The sequence below is a fragment of the Oxyura jamaicensis genome, chromosome 4, assembly GCF_011077185.1.
Source record: "Oxyura jamaicensis isolate SHBP4307 breed ruddy duck chromosome 4, BPBGC_Ojam_1.0, whole genome shotgun sequence".
NCBI classification, from domain to species: domain Eukaryota; kingdom Metazoa; phylum Chordata; class Aves; order Anseriformes; family Anatidae; genus Oxyura; species Oxyura jamaicensis.
In genome coordinates, this window is record NC_048896.1 from 3,911,757 (window position 1) to 3,926,269 (window position 14,513).

A 14,513-nucleotide genomic window follows, 5' to 3' on the forward strand; every position below is an offset into this window, starting at 1 on the left:
TTTGCAATAGCAAGAAACTGGCTCCTCCAGCCACAGTTTCTGGGACACTGATAGGCTGGTGTATGAGAACCTGAACTGCTGACGTCAGTTTTGCACTCTTCAATAGATTTAATTAAAGGAACACCACAATCTCATCTCCCATGAATTAACAGAGGAATTATGACCTGAAAGCATCAGCTCATTAGGTAATAAAAAAAAAATAAAATACAGTTTTTTTCTTTAATAATAAATAGTATTTATTTGGATGATTTTCCTTACCTTTTAAAGGGTTAACTTAATAAATTCAGTTTTATTGGCTACATTATTCCTATTTTCCATAGGAGTAAGTTTAGAAGTTTTTTATTTATTACTATTTTTAGCTAAAACATCTAGTGAAGAGTATTTAACTACCACAAAGTAAAAAAAAAAAAAAAAAGTGTACTAAAACTTTATTGTATTTGGATGAAGCTGATGTTAATAATTTTTCAGACCTAGTCCTTGCATGTCCTTTTCCTGTGACTTTAGATCAGAAAATACAGGAAATTATTACTTCCACAATTAAAAACCCTGAGGCACTTTGGAAAGGAAAGCATTAAATATTCTACTGAATGTTTCCTGAAGAGCACAGTTGAAGCTGCAGGTCATTTTGTTCAAGAGAAAATAAATTCTGCTTAGCTATGCTCTAGATTAAGAAAAAAAAAATAAACTGAACTTCAAGAATCAAGAAGAAATGTTAGTTCTTGAGTAGAGAAATAAACTGCTAATTCAGTGAAAAGGGACCACTTCATTTAGCAGCATTTATCAAGAATGCTGACCAACACTTTCATTGACACTGTATGAAAACATAGCTACATATTGTTCACATCAGAATCAACACAGTGCAAATTTATTGGAAAATATTATTATTATTATTAAAAAAAAAAAACACCCACCTTTATTTACATTGTGGTAAAACTGACAAAAGAAAAAAAATGGAGTTAGTATGAGCCTTTTCCTTAACTCATTTTCCATGCACTGATTCAGTATCTCACTTGTAATTGTGATGTGACCTGAGAGCTCCCTGGAATTTATTGTAAAACAAATTAAAATGATGTGGGAGCCTTATTTCTATTTCTTCTCTTTATTTCTGTTGCTATTAAATCTAGAATATTATTTAAACTTACTCCCTTCGCAAATTATCTTGTTTCTTAAATATGCGTGTGAAAACAATTTATAAACAGCAACAGGTTATTTAAAATCTGAATACAGTAAATTATAATGATACTTTGGCATGATTAGCTCAGGCATGGTCTTAGAGACTTTACATACAATTACTAAGTTAAGCAATTACTCTTTTTAATCACATTTAAAAACTGTTTGCCAACTTAACAAGAAATATAAACTTCAGTACCTTACTCAACCAGTGTCAATTGTGAAGCTATAAAGGAAATAATTTGAAACTTCTACGTATGAAATAGTTAAAATCAATAACAGAATTAATTTATTTAGAATCAATATTTTATCCCATTTCCTTTCCAGATGAAGTTGCCAATACAGTAAATGTAAAATAAAGTATACTGTGTAAGAATTTAGAAACCACTGGAATCTCAAATCTCTGTAATCTCTTCTACCACGTAGTGTAAGTAGTAGTTTAAATTGTATGATATTTTTTCATGCAGAAGTTTCAGAAAGCTGAATTTCAAAGTATTTGAAATTTTATCCAGTCAGAAGTGCCAAGATAAAACTTAAAAATTTATTTGGCCATTTTTAAAATGGGATCTACAGATACAATCTGATAGCCCTTTGGCCAGTTTGTCGCAGTGCACACACGAGAGCATTCTAATGTTCTGTAGATTTTAGCAGGGAAATGATTATCAAGTTTGTCAGTCTTCTAAGTTGCAACAACAATCTTTGTTACAAAAAAAAAAATAAAATAAAATAAAAATAAAATTAAAAGACTGAAACTTTAAATATATAATTCTATATTTACAGATATTTAAATACAAATATTCTTGAATATAAGTATATACATTTTACAATTGTCTTTTAAGATAATCTATCAATCACATATTTGATTCCTTCACCATAATGCGTCTCTGCTAGAGCTGTGCTTTAATTCTAAATACCTTTGATTTCTAGATAGATGAACGAAAAAATAATTCATATGGAGATTTTTTTCTTGTGTGTGGATATTGCCTGATTAGATTGTAATGCCATACAAATGTTCGTTATACAGTGACCACAAATGCAGGTTCCAGTTGCCCTGAATGGAGGTCCTGTTCCCTTGCGGTGATGAAGTCTAACAATCCTGTTATTTTAATTGACCACGCACAAAATGTTTTCAAGTGACCATATGGTTCCTTGTAATGAACACGCAGTCAAAGTGGCCAAGACTTCTCATTTTTTAGGAGAAAAACTGATAAGCCTGTCATTAAAACTAACAACATACTTTGAAAAATTTTTTTCAATATAAAACATTAAGTGTATTTAAGATCCTTGTCCACTTGGAAAGCAGTCTTGGAAGTACCTATGTAACAAATGTGTTACGAGATGAATAATCACTAACATACTATACAAGAGGCATTGTGACAGAGACCTAGAGTCACAAAAAATGGGACTAGGTGAGTGCGGGGAAGCTAAAAATTTGTTCTTGGTAGTAAAATAGAGACAGAATTGGGATTAGAATAAAGTCTTCTCAAACACAACCTTTTTATCAGAGTACTCTGAAAAACTCTTATAGAAATGAAAAACTGAATTACGATCCACTGATCAAGATAAATGTCTAACACTAACTGCTTTGGGTAAATGCCATAATTTCCCACATTATCTTGTATGTTAGCAGTCCACAAGCGTCTTCTGCCTTAAACATTACATTAATTACTGTAAATGCAAAATCGGATAGGAAATAAACAGTCTCTGAAAATAAACAGTACTTAAAGAATTCTAGAGAATTCAAATTACTGTTGAGACAATATACTGAAACTTACATTGTCATCTTGAACTTTGAACTCCTCCGATTTGTAGAACATAAGATTTCACAAACACTTCCAATACTAACTTCTAAAAAAAATAAATAGTCTGTATAAGTTATCTTTCTGCAGGGAAAGGTGAAGGAGATGGGTCAATGGCAAGCACAGTATACACATATGTATTTCTCAAAGACAGGAACATTCCTTGTTAGACTGCAGTGTTAACAGAAGATGATTTTAGAAAGCATTGGAACAAGCACCTGCAGAATTGCTAATGCTCAAGAAAAAAGAAAAAAGAAAAAAGAAAAAAGAAAAAAAAAAAAAAAAGCTTCTTATTTCAGTACCTAATCATATGGGATCTATTTATAACTTGCCTATGGAGGAGCACAGGAAAGTGCTCTGACACTGACAGGCCTTTCCCATTTCGAAGGCCCATGGAAGAAACAGGGCAGGAGAGAACACTTCCAAAAAAATGATTTTTTTGTAAAGAATTTTAGAAACATTTGCCTTGCTTATGATTGCCTTATCAGTGCTGATGTAAAGTAACAGCATTTCATGGAGTTTCACTGGTATAAGATAGATGACAGTGATCAAAGAGAATCAGCATCCAAACAAAAGCAATAGACATCTATATATTCAAGCTTATTAAGGAAAAGGACAAAACTGTTGGGTATGTAATAAAAAAATGGTCCACATAGATTGAGTGCTGCTTATTCTACCAACTTAATAAAGCTCATAAATAAAATTTAATAATAGATCCACATACTATACTGGTATAGGGAAGGGTATAGGGAAGAATTGGTTCAACTATTAGTAAAACACTGTTGATGTTGACATATGTAAATCCAACTCTCTACCAGTCCAGAATTCCAGGCACAAAAGGACCCTTCTGAATGATTTGCCTGAATTAAAGTCCATATACTACAGAAACGGACTCCAACCAGAATAAAAACAATGCATTACTTTTCACAATATCAGTGTTGAGTGAAACCAAAACCAAAAATCCACATCTCTTGGTTAAAAGACAAGGAAGTGTAAAACCAAAAATGATCAGATATTACACATGTCAGAGAGAATTAGTGGATATCCCCAACAGTCTGTGCTAAGATCTACCCTCCTCAACACATTTACAAATGACAGATTAAGGGTAGTAGCCAGCTGTTTAATGCTTCTTGCACACAAGCACTAAAGGCTGAAGTCAGAAGCAAAACTCAAACAAACAAAAAAGGAGGTGATTCTCTGTAACAGCTGACAGTAAGTCTAGACAAAGGATGTTGTGAATACAGAAAATCTGCATGAGATGAAAAGATTAAGCAATTAATTGGAGAAGACCTCCACCATACTAGATTATCTGGGGAATGTGTCATTTATATGCATTTTGAATGTCCAGGCCAGTTACTACTGAAGAGATGGGTTAAAATAACCTTTGGTATAGATCAATACCACTATTGTTACAACTATGAGCAATAAACATTAACATGAAGAAGTTAGAAACTGTGAGGTTAGATTTACCTCCATACACTAAAATTGTATATAGAATAACCCAGGAATAGTTCTCAGGCCCTTGGGCCAACTAACAGGCACAGATTGTTTTCATTCAGCTAATTTTTTCTATCCTCAAAACAGCGTGGTACTATCCCAACTGCCTACTGGAGTTGGTTCCTGGCCTATGCTAATCCCCAAACTGTGCTCAGGCATTATTTAGTGGATGCTAATTAAGTCATCATGAGCCAAAAACTGGCCAGCAATGAATAATTTAACAGTATGAACAAGAGTGCTCACAGGCTGGTAGAGATACAGCCATCATATCTGACAGTCCATCACTGTCAAAGGCATCTAGATTCAGGCCTTGGATCTAATATTGACCTTCACATATTAGAAGAAGTCTTGAACATGTGAGGAGTAAATATCAAGTATTTGTTATTCAAGTTAGTTAGAACCTACCCAAGAGGGAAAACAACCCAACTCATTCTGTTGTAGTGAGCAGAAGCTAGGGCTCACTATTTATTATGGCTGACATACTGTAATTCAAGAACTTTCTACATAAAATCAACCCTACGCTATACAAAACCATCAGTGGGACTAACAAACGATTCCAAACTGTAAAAAGCTTCATTGCTGATCTAATTATGCTCTGCTTCTTGCAGCTCTGGGAAGTACAGAATAATCAGAGCACAGCAGGCACCAGTGATGAATCCTACCTCTTTCACAGCCAGCCTCTGACACGCTCTGATGGCCAGTGAGAGGACACTGAGCAGCAATGGTACATCAGCAAGTCATCCTTCTCTGAAAGGGGACATGCTTTTAGGTAATTCTTTCTCCTTTATGCCCTTAGAATAGAATAAACGAGCAAAGCAGCAATAGGTGCAGCAATAGGTGCAGTGAGATGGTGGAAGGTTAGAAGAAGTCCAGAGGCTGAAATCATACAACAGAACTAGGAATGGGAGATGCAGCTGGAAATGCTGGCTGTGCACTGTGGTAAACAAAGAGAATGAAACTGAGACAAGTTATGTAGCGGTCTTAGGAAATAAGTCAGTAAGGGTATAAAAAGCAGGAGCAGAGCCAGAATGCAGAGGAAGGGGGTCAGTAAAACAGAATGCATGTGGCAAAGAAATAGAAAGAATTAGATCAGAAGGAACGACACACACATCATAGGGAGTGAAGTAAGGGAAATGAGAAACTATCTCTGGGGTAGAGGAAAGGAGACATATTATGGTCAAGAGACAACAAAGAAAAATGAATGAGCAAAAATGAATGAGTAGAATACAAGTCACACTTTTCCAGAAGAAGAAAGGCAAGAAAAAGGCAGAGGAGAAAAAGTAAAGCAATTAATAAAAGGAATGAGACAGTAGGGATGAAGAGAAAGACATGAAAGGGATATAAAATGGCAAAAGGCACACACATTGGAGGAAACAAGTGCTCTTTTATTTATTCATACTTCTGCACTTTATGTCGTCTTCCTAGCAGGCATCCCACTGCTCCACAGATTTATTTATTTATTTATTTATTTGGGGGGTGAGGGGAGGGATAAGGGATTGGGGAGGAATAAGGGATGAGCTGGCAGCATATTGTTGGGGTATTTACTACACCTCTTTTTCTTCTTGTACTGCTGGATGTGTATTTATAGAAATTACCTGAGACAGTGGCTGGCACTTCTTTAGAAATGTCAATATCTGATTTGGGATAGAGAGGAAAATGTATTAAAAAAAAAAAAATAATAGAGGATACAGATGTATGGAAGTGCTTGGTGCCAGTTTCTCAGAAGTTACTTGTAGCTTGCAAGTATTCAGCTCCTACACATCATCAAACACTTTCTGCTATTTGAATGACATCTGAAACATATAACACCTATGATTTGCCATTCCTGTATAAAGCATTAATACAGGGTTAATGCTGCCTGATGAAATAGTTAAAATAATCTACAGGGAAATGAAAAAGGCATCAATTTTTAAAATGATCTAAACTAATTCTCATATTGCTTAGATATTTTGTTGGAATTTATTTATTTAAGGTTTTAAAGAGTCAAAAAGGGAAGTATGTAAAATGTTTACTCTTCCTCTTTACCTCTTTCTTTCACAATGGTCTGCCAAAAGAGAGACAATTATGTGAAAGTAACAGCAAGACATCAGAATGTTCTGCATCACACTCAATCACATCACATTACAATAGTACATGGAATATTGTGATGAAAACAATAGTTTAAAAATGCAATTAGCTTGGCCAACTGTAATTGCCTACTAGTATTTATTGACAGTAATTTTTTTAAATTAATTTTTATGACTGCTTCTACCCGTCCATTTGTAGGGCAGTTTTACAATGCCTAGAGCAAGGCTGCCAGATTGCTGTTTCCTCCAGTATCACGTCCTGGGTTTATATTGGATTTATTTTTTCCTTCAGCAAGTATTTGCTCTTGGATGCTTACTTCAGAAGCTTCTGTGCTGGGAATACAAATATGGAATTGGTTCTCCAATTAGCAAACATTTTCAGCTGCAAAACTGTCAAATCAATACCGTATCCTCAGTAATCATTTTCTTTACAAAAGTGTCATTTTTTTTCCAAGAGCACCCAATGCCTTTTTTTTTTTTTTTTTTTTTTTTTTGGGGGGGGGGGGGTAATTAACTGCCTGTCTGTCTTGTCCAAGATGCAGAGTTTAATTCCAAAATGAAAGACTTTTGAAAAATCCAAGAAAGTTCTCTTTCAAAAATAAATAAATAAATAAATATATGTGCTGCCCTTTCCTTATGACAGTTTTCTTATGTAAATATAAACTCAAAGACAAGAAGTCATTGCTCTGGTGGAATTACACTCTCCCATACTGTTTTTTACCCTCATTGTCTCCTCTGAACCACTTGTAGCAAATGCAATAAATACCAGCAATTATATTGATATGTAATTACTGTGGTTATTTATAGTTAAATGAAAGCTCTGTTAAGTCACACCTGTATCAGAAAACTTTCTTATGGATTTTGATAGATCTTTTATTTGTTCCCTCAGTTAGAATGTATCTTATTTTACTTGAATATGAAGGTACTATCTTTTTGTTCAATTGTCTTGATGTAATCTCTGGCTGTTATTTTCATTCCAGAAATAACGCAACACAGCATGAAAAATGCTTAAGCCTTTTGCTGATGGTTTAATTAATAGGTACGAATGTCACATTTTGCAGTTTCCAGATCCGTTCAATTGAAATAAAGCTGCTAAGCTGAATTTTCATACCGACTTTGCACTGGTATTTGATCACATGGCTTCATGAAAGACAAATCCATTAAGAATTATTAAATGCATGGACATGCCTAGAAATGCAACTAACTTAGAGAGTAGTAACCAATCTGCAGTCTTGGAGACTAATAGAGGGAATGGACACAGACAGATTGTTCTCTGCCTGATGGTAGCGTATCAAAGAACTGGCTTAACAGATTGTGCTGTCTGGTCAAGTTCCTGAGATAACTTAATGTACTACTCTGTGTTTTTGGCAGGATGATCTCATCCACAGCAATGAGCTATGCTTGTAAAGTAGCTCCTGGATACTATTGCCAGTATCTCTATTTTTCTCATTGTATTCTGTAAGTTTTGCAGTGCTCTTCCTCATTCTTGGACAATCAATGAGAACAACTTGGGTCAGATTTACAGCTTGGTGATAGATGATATTTTCAAAAGTAAACTACACGGACAGTACACTTAATTCTAATTAAAATCACTGGCCTAAATATGGGACTGATGATGCTCCTATCAGAGTTTATCTGCATCTTCACATACACAAACATCTCTGTAGATCTAATCTTACATTTATACTTTTCCTAGAGGCACATTGTCCATGATCTAAAGGATATAGTGAAATGTCCAGCACAATCTTAGAACCACATATAAAGAGTAGCAGAGGATTCAATAAAGCTTCCTATTCTGTGGCTAGTTGCATCTTATTTAGACACACTGTGATCTGTGAGCTAAAAACTTTGTTGTAGCTCAAGCATCTTTTGCATCTGCTAGCTTTGCTACCTTAGGAACACACCAACGACCTGGAAAACATATGGTAAAGGATGGGATAATCAAGATCTTATACCTAAACCATGGTGCTGGAAAAATATTCTGTATTATCTCAAGAGCTGTAGCTACAACATTCTTGTTACTTGAAAGAGTCCTTCCCCAAATCACAGAACTGCCTAACAGTTCAATTATGACATGGTAACTGAACCGCAGGCATAATTCGGCATTTGGGGATAAAAATCACATAGTTAGAAGCACAGCAGAAATATTTTAACCAAATTCATTTTGTGATTACAAAAATACACTATTTTACCTTCCTGAAAAATAATATTAATGTCTGTTTCTAGTGGATTTACAGCTCGAAGAATCTCAAACTGCACATATTATCTTGGTATTGGTTTAATTATTTCTCCATCACTAGTCACTCCATTTTCTCTATTTGTTAACAGCCACCAATCAACACATCAGGTAACTGCAGTCCATCATCATAATCACTATCACCATTCCATCACAATATAAGCAACTTTAACTGCTTTCATTCCAAGAACACCTGAAGGGAGTTCTTTAATGTCCCTATGTATCCTCATTTACTTAAACTACACATTTTGAGAAAATTGTGTAGAAACTAAAGAGCCATAATCAGCACTTTCTTAGATGTCTGAATCTATTTTTTTCCCTTTTTGTAGGAAGGTGATTAATGAATTGTTGACAATAATAAAGAAGCAGACATCTTGGAGATATTATTATGGATCACATATAACTTGAAACACCGAGTCTGCCTTCGTAAAACATTTTATTTGTTATATTGTGCAAATCGATTGTAATTTGCTACTGGCTTCTTTTCAAATACATTTCTTCAGTGCTGCTGTGGTAAATAATAAATCACACTAACTATTATTTCAGAATTGAGTGTTCCAATTTAGTTATGAATGGAGAAAGTAAAGATGCTTCGGGATATGAAATCCTATAGCAGTTCAAAGAAAAATAGCTTTTTAAGGGTAACCACATCAAAAATCATTAACAGACTACTGTACTAGCATGCATGCTTCTGTGAGTGTAGGAAGCTTAACAAAACACTGAGAAGGCTATGCTAAACTAAATATTTTGTTTACCTGCCCTTTGTCCCCCCCAAAAAAAAAGAAGAAAAAAGACCTCCCCACCGAAAAATAAAAACCCACAAAAAAGAAATAAGGAAAAAAAAAAAAGAAAGGATGCTACACCAAGAAGCATAAGTTAAAATTAAAATAGAGGAATATGGGAACAACACAAACACATGCAGGAACAAACTGCACATGCTGAAAGATACTGGAGAGAGCTGAATGAGTTGAACAAAGAAAAGATGTCCACCTGGTCATTACAAGATTAAAAGCAAAGAATGTCATTTTATTTGGTAAACAAATTCATTTGCCAAAAACCTTTGACCATCTGAAGTCAGTGGGTGTATACTATGACTTGTATCTACATTTCTTCTCTGCTACAGCTCCAACTTTACCATCTAGGAAAGCATAGATACACGTAACTCAAGTTCATCCCTTTTGAGCACAGTACCTATTTACTGCAAAAGCAGTAAGAACTTCTGACTGAGATCAGAACCAAATACCTTCTTAAGTGCTGTGCTAAAAAGATGGTTTGTTGAATCTATCAGTTTTAACAATAATACAGACTGTGTACATGCTAACTGGCTGGCCAGCCTACTACACATTTAGAAATATAGACAGTCAAGACAAAGTATTTTTACTCAGCACTACTACCTATGCAGGCTGATGACTTCTGATGACCTATTACACAAACCATACACAACTATTATCAACACAGAAACAACCTACGTACTTTTCCTCACAGTGGATTATATACTTAAAGATGGTCTCCAGAGCATTCATATTGTGTCTATGTCTTCACCAGAGCTGTTAAAGTTTCAAATTACTCATTTACTCAACTAGAGGTAGTCGAATACCAGTTAGTTCAAGAACTCCCAAATCAGGACAATTTTGTACTTACTTCATATAATAGAACAGATCTTTCTAACAAGCTTGGTATTGAATGACTATGCTTTTAAGTAAAATGAGAGTAAATATGACATCATAGTTTTAACACAATGTATTCAGCATATAATTTTATATGCTAACTAAATAATAACTAAAAATGATAGCTAAATGGAGGTCTCATTACAGTAATTTCAAAATGGTAATGAAAACCAGTATTTCTAAATAATCTAAGAAAGCCATACTTGGAATATGAAAACCTCCATCAGAATTGTTTACAGACTGTGACTGCCAAACCACTACTTTTAAAGGCATGCACTTTGCAGTGGTACATTTAGACATTTGTTTTTACTTATTTTTTAGAATAGTGTTTCACAATTGTTATGGGACTCCTTGATTCTGTACGTTCAAGCCATTTACTTGAAAGCATTTTACTACTAGAGATGTACATTAAAATGCATCTTCATAAAATAAGAAATAATGTGAATCATACTACATAGCCATTCATCAACTATTATTTTTAACCAAATATGAACATATTCCTGATTTTTTGCATGTATTTTTTACTTTTTTTCCTATGAAGAGGTGGTTGTTAAATGAGAACTTCTTCCTATTTTTGTTTTCAAATTAGAAATGTTTAAGAGGAAAATATGGAAACTTCATTTGAGGGGGAAAAAAAGACTACAGGTCCACTTCATAATCATTAGTCTGTGATCTGCTGTGCTCCTGACATATATTAGGAAAATCCCTTGGAGAATTCTGTCTCCATTCATTATGTCCTAAAAGAGTCTGGTTTCATTGACCTTGCTCTCAGTACAGTGCCTTATGTCCCAATGATTTAAGGAGTTTTTTATAATGAGTAGTTAGAAAGGGGTGAAATTAGCCCAGAGAGCCACAATATATAAAATGTTCTTTGCTCAACACTAATTATTTTATTTGATTTTCATCTGGTAGGTCTTGTCTCCAAGGTACAAAAAATGAGTTTGTTTTCAAATGCCATAACATCAGACCTTTAACCTCTTTACTTTCATATCCTGTTTGGGGTGAGTAGTGGGGGGGAACTGTGGTGGTGGTGATGATGGTTTCTGTTAAAAAACAACAAGAACAACAACAACAAACTTCAGCAAATAGATTATTTTTTGTCAGACTTAAATATGTATACTTTTTTTTTTTTTTTTTTTTTTTTTTCACAGGGGACTTTGGGTAGATAGATCACAAATTAGACTTTTTGATAACTGAAGATTAATCTTCTCCCAATCAAGAACTTCTGCACTTGAATACTGAGTACTTGAATGCAGAGGCTCATTGACATAGACTCCAAGACAATGTACCAAAATAGATACAGCTGCTGAAGTGGAGGATGCTTTCAGCCAATGAATTTACTGCTTGTCAGATTTGTATGCATCTTTGAATGTGACAGCAATGAAATAACATTATAGATTTCAGAACGAGGGTGGCCTTTATTCAGATAAGTTTATAAGCAAATATGTTTTAGAATAAGAGTCTGCTGAAGCAATACAACCCAATCCACACATGTTCTCAGGAGCTGAACTATTTGCTGCAATATTTAAATATCTACAGAAATGGAGTCTGGGATCATATAAAAACAGCTTTGCACCTTGAGCATATACACACAACTAGGATCACAGGGGCTGTTTTCAGATAGTTAGGCTTGAGCCTATATAGACTTGAATCTTATTCCCAGTCTCTCCTTTCAGCTCTTTCATCATAAAGCCAGACAGTATTAAAGAAAATTAAGAAAAAATTAGTTGTCAAATCCCTGTGAGACTGAAAGGTTACATCCCAGGATAAATATAGCACTGAGGCCAGACTACCCAGCAAACAGAAACTAATAGATGTTTAGAATGCAAAACTGCACATTTCCAATGCAAAGCAGGTACAATTTTCAAAATTACCTCAGCGTGAGTCAGATTTTAAGTAATTAAAATTAAATAAAATAATAAGTTAGAGTTTTGAAACATATTCAGTTTCCAAACACTCCAGTGGGTTAATGCTGACCCCACTTTCTCATGCTAATGCCCCTCATCCAGAGGAAATATTCCCACATCAGCACATATGGGATATACGATTTGAAAATCCTTCAGATGTATCAATAAGTCCAGTAATGCAGAAATGGCAACACATTGCTCCCACAGTCCATATCAAACTCTAGACAGCCAGTATCACCATACTATTCAACACAAATACAATAAAAACAGAAAATGGAGAGAAGTGGGTAATACCTTGAACTGTTCCCATTCAAACTAGGTACAAACCGAGCAAGGAGGACAGGGACTATGTGCCTGAAAGCAATGGGGCAGTATCTAGTATTGCATCTGATGAAAATTCTCCACTTGCAAATGTAAACTATAATAGGTTATTAAAGTATGAAAGATAAAAGTGACCCTCAGTTATTGGGATTTGTAAGTTTAGCTTTCTTTCCTTTCAAATCAGGAAGAAAGAACTTTGAGTAATTCAAATGAAATGGGCTGGCAGTAGAGATTAAATTAAAATGAATAGCACTACCATGACAGAATCATAAATATGTTCTGTAGAGCTACTGAAGATATTTATTCCATTACCATTTTATTCTTCTAAGGAAGTCTTTTAGCTTACTCTCAAAGGGCCGAGCTTGTGACCAATATATTAAAGGCAAAAACCAGTATTGCCCTAAAGAGTATTTATGTTGTGGGATAATTTTTCTGAAGAACACAAGTAAATATGCAAAGTGGAACAGACACATTCTGGGAATAATTATTGCCTCCAGTATATTAAGTTATTCAGCATTAGGCTATTCAGCAGTAATTATACTACCCCTGGGCAAGGATGATTTAGTACTGCATACTGGTGAAAGCCACATAATTAAGAGAGAATGGGATCTGACTACTACTTAACACACCTTTCCAAATGTTCATTTGATCCAGTTGGCAACAGCCACAACGGAGTATACAGGATGGGAAGGTTAGCAATGTGTCTTGCATTATATTGTCTTGAGTACTACAGCATTTAGCACTCTACAGACAGAAGGTCGAACTCTGTTCTCATTTAACTCTGCTTAAGCCAACCAGCTTTTAAACACAGTTCCATGGGTCTAATTAAAAGCTGCATGTGGTCTTCTGGGCCACCCTCTGATGTTACTGTTTAATGCATTTTAGCATGTTTTGTACTGTTTTTTTTTCTGAAATCAGGCAGATAGAAAAGTATAGTTCTTAAAATCATCTGTAATGCCTCATATACTTTAAAATGTCTGAAACGTGAAAGGCTTATACTGTATTGAGTACTGACCTCTTTTCTCTGTTGCCCACATTGAGATATTCATGCAAATGGGGAAAAGGAAGCTTTGGAATGGGCAATGTCACAAAACCATTAAGACTGTCTTATCCTTTCTATCTGCGATTCTTACAGAACAGAAGTTAGGCATAAACAGGCATAAATCTGTTCCACAGGACTTAGAAAGTACCACAGTATAAACAGGCAATTTAGTCATATCTGTGATGCTGAGTTACAAGTATCTCAGTCTGTGCACAGAAATACTCAGCAGTGAAGCTTCTACCTTATGCCTCTGCTTCAGTTTGGTATGAGAGCACTTCATAAGAACATAGGATTTGAAAGGCACCTAACACAGTTGATATTCCAAAACATCTTACTTGGCTGTCTTTGCTATGGCAGAAATTCTTTTTGCAGCCTTATATCCACACATGGAAGATTATCAGTAAACATCTGACAGAGATAGCAAAATCTGGAATGCCTCCAGCATCTGAATCTGGCTTTCTGCCTCGGTTACTTGGCTTGTTCTCTGACAGATCCCATGACTTGCTTTACAAGCATCAGCAGTGGCAGTTTGGAAACAGCCTCTAGGGGAGGTCATGGGTGGATTGGCTTGGTTCCTCAACATCATTTGTCTTGCCTGAAATTAATTTTGAAGAAGCCATTCAGCATTGTTTAAGATTATGCATTAGCAATAGCCATTCATTTTCCTGCTTACTCTAAGGTAACAGAATATAGCATTCAAACGCAAGGATTTATGTCACTCCAGGGAAACATGTTCTAACCAATTTGATTTTTTAAACATTTCTCAGTTACCCTGTTTGAGAAAGACCACAAATAGTGAAAAGCTACA

General features: G+C 34.9%; 2 long non-coding RNA genes across 7 annotated transcripts in view; one reads left to right on the forward strand and one right to left on the reverse strand.

Annotated features, from left to right (window-relative positions):
- Positions 1–14,513, reverse strand: part of LOC118166106 — a 202,059-nt gene that overhangs the window by 13,194 nt on the left and 174,352 nt on the right. The window lies entirely within an intron of this gene.
- LOC118166107 lies at positions 81–5,663 on the forward strand. The gene is made up of 2 exons (XR_004750351.1): positions 81–185; positions 5,075–5,663. It is a non-coding gene; the product is annotated as an uncharacterized LOC118166107 (long non-coding RNA).